The sequence below is a fragment of the Rhinopithecus roxellana genome, chromosome 21 (genome assembly GCF_007565055.1).
Source record: "Rhinopithecus roxellana isolate Shanxi Qingling chromosome 21, ASM756505v1, whole genome shotgun sequence".
Lineage (NCBI taxonomy): Eukaryota > Metazoa > Chordata > Mammalia > Primates > Cercopithecidae > Rhinopithecus > Rhinopithecus roxellana.
In genome coordinates, this window is record NC_044569.1 from 23,698,342 (window position 1) to 23,707,507 (window position 9,166).

General features: G+C 37.6%; 1 pseudogene across 1 annotated transcript in view; it reads left to right on the forward strand.

Annotated features, from left to right (window-relative positions):
* Nucleotides 1-1,428, forward strand: part of LOC104682232 — a 112,850-nt pseudogene extending 111,422 nt beyond the window's left edge. Inside the window, exon 5 of the transcript XR_004055707.1 lies at nucleotides 1,329-1,428. The product of XR_004055707.1 is annotated as an aspartate aminotransferase, mitochondrial-like (transcript). The remainder of the gene's footprint in view (nucleotides 1-1,328) is intronic.
* Nucleotides 1,429-9,166: the final 7,738 nt, after the last annotated feature.

Here is a 9,166-nt window from a genome sequence, read left to right on the forward strand (position 1 = left end):
GTGTGTGTGTGTGTGTGAAATGACACAAAATGTCTCCATCATCTCCTGCACTTTTGGATTATTAATAATTGTGGGGAAAGAAATGTCAAAACCTAGAGGGCAGATTGAGGGCTCTCAAACCATTCTCAAACATTCCCTGATCAACCCACAGAGAAACATGTTCTACATTTTAGGATATTCAAAAAATAGTGAAAACTGACTATACTTCTGGATATTTTTGAAACTGCTTTTCTTTTGGAAAACCTTTGGAAAGAGAGGCTTCTCCAGCTCAAGTTCACATTTTAAATATTCATTAAAGAGTAGTCTTCATTTACTGAAGGAAAACTCTTTGCTCCAGGTTTTGGGAAAGAGGGAGGGTGGGAGGTGGTCAGCTGTTCTTACATTTAACTTTGACAAAGCACAGGTCATTTTCCAGTGGCAGAGTTCTAATGTAAACCACATTGAGCCACGTTGGAGAAATTGAGAAGGAAATGGAAGCAGAGTTCATTTTGCTTTTGTTTTTGCTTTGAGTTCTTCTCAGTACCAAATTATGACCCAATAGGCAAATAGACATTAGTAAATGTGCCTTGAAATTTCCACTCATTCTCTTGTGACTTTGGATCAGTTACTTCTTGTTGTATTAAATTCTCTCACAAATATTGTGAGTTGTGATTTACTGACTTTAACTAACAGAGAAAAGTGAATCTCAGTAAGTCAACGTGGAGTTAGATGGCTGCTAAATGGTTAAGTGGGAGCTCAGCCTCAGATTGTGAGTGACTCAGTGCCCCCCACAGGCACTGCATGGGATGCTCTGTGGCTAGGAACTTTTCTGAGGGCTTTGTTTTTGTCAAAACCTCTGTCTTAAATCCATTCCCTGAGAGCCCTGGTTCTGCTGGGTGACAGCTTGCTAGCTTTATAAATGAATCCAAGTGAAGGTGATATTGGGTGCTAATCAGATTATCTGCTATTCCTCTGAGATAATACAACTGCATTTTAATACAGAAATTCCATAGATTATTTGTTAATGTGAAAGAGTAGATCTCATGCTGATGTTAGAGTCACTTGGCTACCAGGTGGAGCAGATATTTTTGGCACATGTATCTGTTAATGTCCTTCAAGTGGAACTATGTCGTAGGCAGCCCCTACTTTGGAAATTCAAGAGGATTGACCTTAATAATGGTGTTTCTGCTGTTATGTATGAATATGGTCAAAAAGATACATATGTGAATACCAGTCTCTTCCAGTATAACGTTATAGTTTTATTCCCATTTTTAGGAATTTATAGTCTAATTATTCCTACCGCATATTTGGACAACTGAGCAAAAGGACCCTATTCTCTTTACTGACAGCTCCTGTTCAAGTGACCTCACAGCTTTCTGATGACCTCCACTGGCTGTGCCACATTTCTGGTGCTGAATGGATGCACAACAAGTCACTACTTATCTGGGCTTCAATGGAGTTATTCGATTTGAAAAATAAAGAGGTACTTTAACGGCCCCTTCAGTTCTCACACTCAGTGTTTCAATATTTGTCCTGTTCTACCTGGATTGTAATCAATCCTAAAACTTCCTCACATTTCTGGATGATGGAATGAACAATCCTGCATATGGCTTCCAAATTGAAAAAATCCTGATCTCAGAACTCAAGGCTCTGGTCTGCAGTGGCCACAGTTCATCTCTGGCCTTGACAAGCTATTTCTTGGCCGTGGAACTCATTACTTGAAAGAGATTTGCTATAGCTCCCATTATGGTGCCTTTAGAAGAAATAAAGATCTTCTGCCTCACTTCCAATACTTCTTTTATGGTAGCACCAGAATCTTGATTTCACTGGCTCATTTGTGAGAGACCTGACCCATCTCCCAATATGCACTCTGTTCTGGGTCTGATGGATGAAGAGTTGAGGCTCGTGCCTTTTGCTCTCCTGGGTGATAAATGTAGCTTACTGTGTCCACATGCCAGAGATGTAGGCGCCAGCAGGGCAGAGAGGGACACAGGACATTACAACACAGAGTTCATGCACTCTGTTTCAGGATAATGCATTTTTGACTGCCAGGTGTAATTTTCACTCCTCTTTCATGCAGCCCCCATCTCTCCTCTCACTCCCTATCCTAGATTTTAAATGGTTATACTTTCCTATGAATCCTCAATTTATCTTTTGTTTTTGAGCCTAGTGCACTGAACATTTCTTCTCATGCATAAAAGATACCCTGGAAACTCCCATCACGGCTGCATAAGTATTTATTTATTTTTTATTTTTTGAGAATCAGGCGCCGAGGCAGTGCCTTCAAGAGACAAGCATTTATAGTTTTGTTATATGATTTAGTTCAGTTTTTTTCTCCCATACTGTTTGTTTTTTAGGAGCAAAGAGGGAATTAAAGATATTATAGAAAGAGAGCTTCCCTTGGTGGTTAATTTTAGGTGTTTTGTGTGTAGGTGAATTGGATGGGCTTTTGAAATGAAATAGAACTAAAAGAAATAGAATAAATCAAATATAGATTAGGTGCTAGAAAATTTGTTGCAAAGATGGTCTGAATACTGTTGACCACTAATTTTAAATTAAATGCAATCCTGATATGAAACGGTTAATTTAATGATAAAGTTTCTATATTTTGGTTTAAGGTACCAATATTTCCCCTAGAGTCGAAAACAATCATTTTAATCACTTGGGTAAATTGCCTAAATTGTATGTAAATCAGGCAAGTAACAAAACATTTTTGCATTATTTTGCAGCTTTACAAGTTGCTTTTCTCCTACATAGCACTAATGTTTTGATTTCAAAAGATAAAGTGAGGAAATACAGGTGCTTTATAGTAACATGATACATTTTTAAAATATATTTTGTTTAGAATATAAGAAACTGGAGAACTATGGCTTTGTTTCTTTATAATTGTATTAGTCTGTGCACACTGCTATAAAGAAATACCTGAGACTGGGTCATTTATAAAGGAAAGTGCTTTAATTGGCTCACAGTTCCACATGACTGGGGAAGGCCTCAGGAAACTTACAATATGGCGGAGGGCAAAGGGGAAACAATAACCTTCTTCATATGGTGGCAGGAGAGAGGAGAGTGAGGGGCAAAGGGGCAGTAGCCTCTTATAAAACCATCGATCTTATGAGAACTCACTATCGTAAGAATAGCATGGAGGAAACCACCCCATGATTCAATCACCTCCCACCAGGTCTCTCCCTAGACACGTGGGGATTATGGGGATAATAATTCATGATGAGATTTGGGTGGGGACACAAAGCCTAACAATATCAATAGTAAGGAATAGTGTTGGAGTTACTCCTTAGGTAGGCAGAATTGTTGGCCCCTTCTAAAGTGTGCAGTTAAGGAACAGCCTGCAATTCACCCCTATAAAGTTTCTTCTGATGAGAAATCACATTCCAGTTGTTTCCAAACAGAACTATAAAAATATATATGTGATACCAGATACACCAGTATTATATAATTAGATGGGCTTTTAACATTTTTAGGAGTCAAGTGCTGAAGTTTCGTGAAAAAGGTAGGTCAATGGCTACTAAAACTTTGTGCTAGCTCTGACCAGCTTATTTATAGGCAACCTGAATGAAATATCTAGGTTTTACTTGATGCATCTCTACAAGGTATTTCACATGCTTAACTCTGGATGAACACCCAAAGTTACCTGAGATCTTGCTGTCAGAAGAATGCAAATTTCCCATCCTACTCCAAAATTATTTCAAAAGTATTTTTGTCCATAAACCACTGGCCTATAAGAATACATATCTCAGTCCGTCAAGCATGCCAAACCATGCCCATGTTCTTTCCCTCTTTCCTGTTCCACTTAATAGTTGAGCCATGTTCTTCTAGCTATGGTTTTACAGAGAGAATAAAAAGTTGGAACAATTATTTGGGATAGACAGCACAAAGATTCTATTTTGATATCTGAAGATTATAGAGTTAACTTAAAGCATTGATATTGGCTGGATGATGATGATGATGATTTTTTTTTTTAAGATGGAGTCTCTGTCACCCAGGCTTGAGTGCAGTGGCGCGATCTCTACTCACTGCAAGCTCTGCCTCCCGGGTTCACGCTATTCTCCTGCCTCAGCCTCCTATGTAGCTGGGACTACAGGTGCCCGCCACCGCGCCTGGCTAATTTTTGTATTTTTAGTAGAGATGGTGTTTCACCATGTTAGCCAGGATGGTCTCGATCTCCTGACCTCGTGATCCACCCGTCTCGGCCTCCCAAAGTGCTGGGATTACAGGTGTGAGCCCCCGTGCCTGGCTGGATTATTTTAATACATGTTTATAAATTATAAATATTTGACAATATTTATATTTATTTTATAATTGGAACAAAATACAATAGTATGATATAAACACGTATGTCCCACGCTGCCATTTGTAGCGTGGTGCATTTGCAGATCTGAGTATGAAGAAAGGCACATCAGTCTTAAGCAATGGTGTGACACTGAACTACATATCTGATGACTTTGAAGCAGTCGAAATAACTTTGAAAACTCCTGGAGGAGAGGTAGAGGATATACCTTCCTAAAGTTAACATCATTCTATCAATAGAAATCTAATATTGATCAGACATACTATATTTTATAAAGACTGACAGCTTATAACAAAGCAATTCCATCAATTAATTTATACATAATCACGTAGATACTGAAAGCAAGGATTCTCAGAAATCTCTGAATGTGCTAGATTGAATATCATTATGGACACTAGTGGAGAAAATGTGCATGACCTGAAAGTTTCTTAGGCAAATGCTTCTTTGATGGGAGGATTCCTGTGATCCGTGCTGTATTTTCTGTAGGGAAGGGTTATTTTTAATATGTCTTCTTTACCTTGAAATACAATTTAGCTCATTCTCTCCCTATAATTTGGAAAGAAGGCATCTACCATAGCAGTTAATCAAGACTAGCCATAGACTACTTAATCAGGGGGAAAAAAAGTCTTCTCCTGATGCAATTTACTCACAAAAATTTCAAAGAAAGCAGCCCTGGAGTTACCCAGGGTGAATGAAATCAGAATCCAATGCAATGTAGATGCAATAATTCTCTATTTCAGCACACCTATCCACCAGGTTAATATAGCTGTCATTTGTCACAAAAGTCTTTTGGGAAACCAAATGCAGGATTCTTCCCTTTAGCTAGAAACTTACTTGGCTAGAAGGAAAATTGCTGGGGAGGGTACAGAATAACTAATCTCCATTCGTCCCTCAGAAATGTGCTTACCCTGAATTCTCCTGCATTAAATAGAGGGAAAGAGAGCCCTAAGTATTCAGGTGAGCTACCCTGTCAGTCCTTGGGGTCGGGAATCCTATTAGAGGTGTCTTTATAGTTTCACATTAACTGCAACCGTTTCAAGAGCTCCCCGGAGGTTTTCTCCTGACCACTGCTCCCCTCAATCTCCACTCCCCACAATATAACGCATAAATGACTTTTCAAAGTTTTTACATTTCTCAGTCCTCTTTTTTAAAGCATCAATGAAGGTATTTTTGAAGAATTAATGGGATATTGTATTCCTGGGAGAAAATGACCCAGTCAACTAAACTGGTGAAAATGAAGACTTGTTAAAGAAACCTGGTTTACTTTTCTGAATTAAGAACTGAAGTTGCACTAAGTATGACATTTCTCAACCTCTTTTTGTTATTTCTTGCCACTTTTTCTGTTTGCTCCACTGGACTCTAAGTTCCATGAGGCAGGAAGAGTGCGTGTCCTATTGATCCTTGAATCTCTAGATGCACACAGGATTAGTTAATGCCTAAATATTTGTTAAATGATTGAAATAAGTAATGAACCCTAGGAATAGAACAAGTGGGAAAAATATTGAGTTTACAGGCATTTAATTCTCTTCCCACTGTTCTTGAAATTTGACCAAAGAAACTTATGGAAAAATGATTGCTCAATTTAGAGGGACTTCTTTCCCTGAGTCAGGCCTAATTTTAAATTATTTTAAAATAAAAACAATGCAGAAGTTTCAGCATAACCAAGCCCTGAAGACAAGTCGAAGGTTACATTACTGCCTTCATCTCTACTTAAAAGCAGTATTGTGCCAAGAAACAAACAAACAAACAAACAAAAAACCAGATAGCACCATGGTGGACTCTGCTTTTTGTTTACATAGTTTTAGCCCTTGCTTTATAAAATAAAATTTTTGGAGACTCTCACCTCACAGCTTTTTCAGTGATAAATATGGTATTTCAAAAAGTAGCATCTGTTCCAAAGAATAAATCAATTTCAACCCATTTATTATGCAGTCTCTGGACTGAAATGATTAGCCTGAATATGTCAAATCATAACTCCATCACTTCATTGCCACCAGGCTTATAGGCCCTTGTTTGCTGGTTATAACATTAAACAAAAGGTTGATAGAAAGTCTGGCCAACATGGCGAAACCCTCTCTCTACTAAAAATACAAAAAATTATCCGGGTGTGTTGCGTGTACCTGTAATTCCAGATACTTGGCAGTGGGAGGCACAAGAATAGCTTGACCCCATGAGGCAGAGGTTACAGTGAGGCAGTGAGACTGGGCCACTGTACTCCAGCCTGGACAACAGAGCGAGACCTTGTCTCAGAAAAAAAAAAAAAAAAAAGGTTGACAAAACTTTATCAGACTTTGGGGGAACTTCTCAAATTTCCATGTTTGTATGATGTCATGATAGAATGAAATTTGTTGTTCTGCAAAGATTCATAAACATCGTAGTGTCACTTGAGAACAATATAATTTTAATCATTTTTTCCCAAGAGAAAGGAAAAAATAATCAAATATGTGGTAGATAGTAAGGGTACCTTATGTCTGCAAAAGTCCACATTCTCCTGGAATACTGCATCAGTAGTAGCAGTACGGACATCTTTTACATTTTAGAAATGCAGAGAAATTGCTGTTGGGTAGACAATTGCTAGAGATACATTGAAATAAGCCTTATGATCTCCACTGAGATGAGAGACAAGGAGTCTGAACAGTTAGCAGTAGGGTTCCTGCCACATTCCTGTGAAACGTTATGACTTAGAAGAGTAAAGATAGGCAGAGAGGCAGATGGATGGATGTACAGAGCCAGTTGATGTGTGAGGCAAGATGCTAGGTCTGGAGAAGAGGAGTTGAAGAAGATGCTGGCTAGGGGGCTGAGAGGTATTCATAAACCAACTAGTGAAAGGAGAAAAGAAGACATATATATACACACATATATGTATTATATATATAAAGAATATATATATATTTTCCTATAGGTATATATTCCTACATGTAATTCCATATATATATATGTATTTATATATTCCTCTCTCTCTGCTCTCTCTCTCTCTATATATATATGTTCCTCTGTGTATATTCTTCTCTCTATATATATCAATGATTTTCCAACTTTGAAAAGTCATGCTTTCTTTTGAAAACAAACCAAACTAACACAAATCTCTCACAATGCAGAACTTCAGGGTTTCTGGTTTATCACTCTTGGGGCATGTGACCTCACACCTCCTTAAGAATTAAATATTGATATGACCTGATGATTGCAGCACAGTTGGACCAGTGCTCTAATAGAACTCTGAGCAGAGGGCTTGAGCACACCAAGGGGTAAGTGGTGGTCACCACTGGCTCCTGTACTGAGGAAACTGACATAGTGAAGACCACGTTTGAACCCAACTAGGTTCATTCCTCCACGACAAGCTCTGCATTTTGTTTGAGCTTCAGAAACAAGGATGAATAAAGCAAGGTGTGCCAAGGAGGGGACATAGTCATACTGACTACCCAGCAAAGTCTTCTGGTATGAGGTAACCCCCATACTATTGTAAGCAGGTAGCTGAAACCCTCAGAATACCTACTAGGGATTAGTAACAGCAATGCCTTTAGACCCTCAGTTGCAGCAGGACAGAACCCTCATCTGGTTTTGCTGTTTTGGTTTTTAGCTCCTGGCACAGGGCAAGGCACATAGTAAGCATACAATATTAACATTTGCTGCTAGCATTAATAAGTGTAGGTCCCATGGGAACATAAAAAGGACAACTGATTTATGCTCTGATGGTTGATTAAAAAACTTAAATTTGTTCCTGGTATAAATCAACATCAGGCTATAACAAAAAATATAAGATCCACTTAAATTTTTTTATTTTACTCTTTAGGGGAAAATAGATGTTTTGCTCCTGCTATTCCTTCAATGTCTCAGTGCTAGTCTCTCGTAGCTTAAAAAATTATACTCAAGACCAATGGAAAAAATATATTACCAAAATAATAAAAGCTTTGTATAGGAAATAATTATACTTTTCTCTGTAAAACTATTTGTCACTTTTTCCTTTTAAAGAAATTTTATACATAATATATAATTGGTGTCTAGATATAAGCTTAAATCATCTGATATCTCCAAAATATTTTGTTTAGCCCATTAGTAATAATGAGAGTTCAATGGTTATATAAACCTACTCACTAAATCCAGACAGTTCTCCATTGGGGAAGCTTTAATTAGATTTTAATAAGAATGGTGAGTTAAATATGACTATTAAGAGACCCTTTCTTCTGTATATTAATTGTGTGTCATGATAATAAGATGTGTTTTAGGTATTCCAATTATGGATAAAGAGAGGGGATGCAGTTTCAACTTGGCTGCTACCAATATTGATGAATTTCTGCTTACTGGTTGGAAAATACATGTTTTCATTGTTTACACATTTCATAATTATCACCAGATGTGCCTTAATAAGAATGGATTATTTCAACCAAAGTAAATAATTCATTAGATTGTAAATAAAATGCATATTTGGCAAGCCAGAGAGAAAGCATTAACCAATCTAGAGTTGTAGTTTTTTTTCCCCTAACTGCTTACAGATTGCCTCGACATTCAAATCCATAAACCACTTGACACCTCCTGCTGAGGCAAAGCCTTCCTAATGCTGAGTAATAGATTGTTCAGCAGCACGGGAAAATACATTAAGGAAAGAAGGGTGATGTTCATGTGTTTTTTTAAAAACCCCTCCCTCTTCCCTTGCATTATTCTGTAGCTTTTAATACAGAGCATTGTAAACTCTTCCTCTGCAGTTCTAGGAAAGGACCTGCTCTGTCTTGAGGGATTACATCTGTGATACACTAGGGTTATACAGTTAGAAAATTAATGGTGCACAGAAATGTATTTGAAAATAGGAGCACTCCTTTCTTTAAATTAAAGTACTTTGGATTACCTTTTTGATAATCAAATAAATGTGGCTTTATTTTAATATATGAT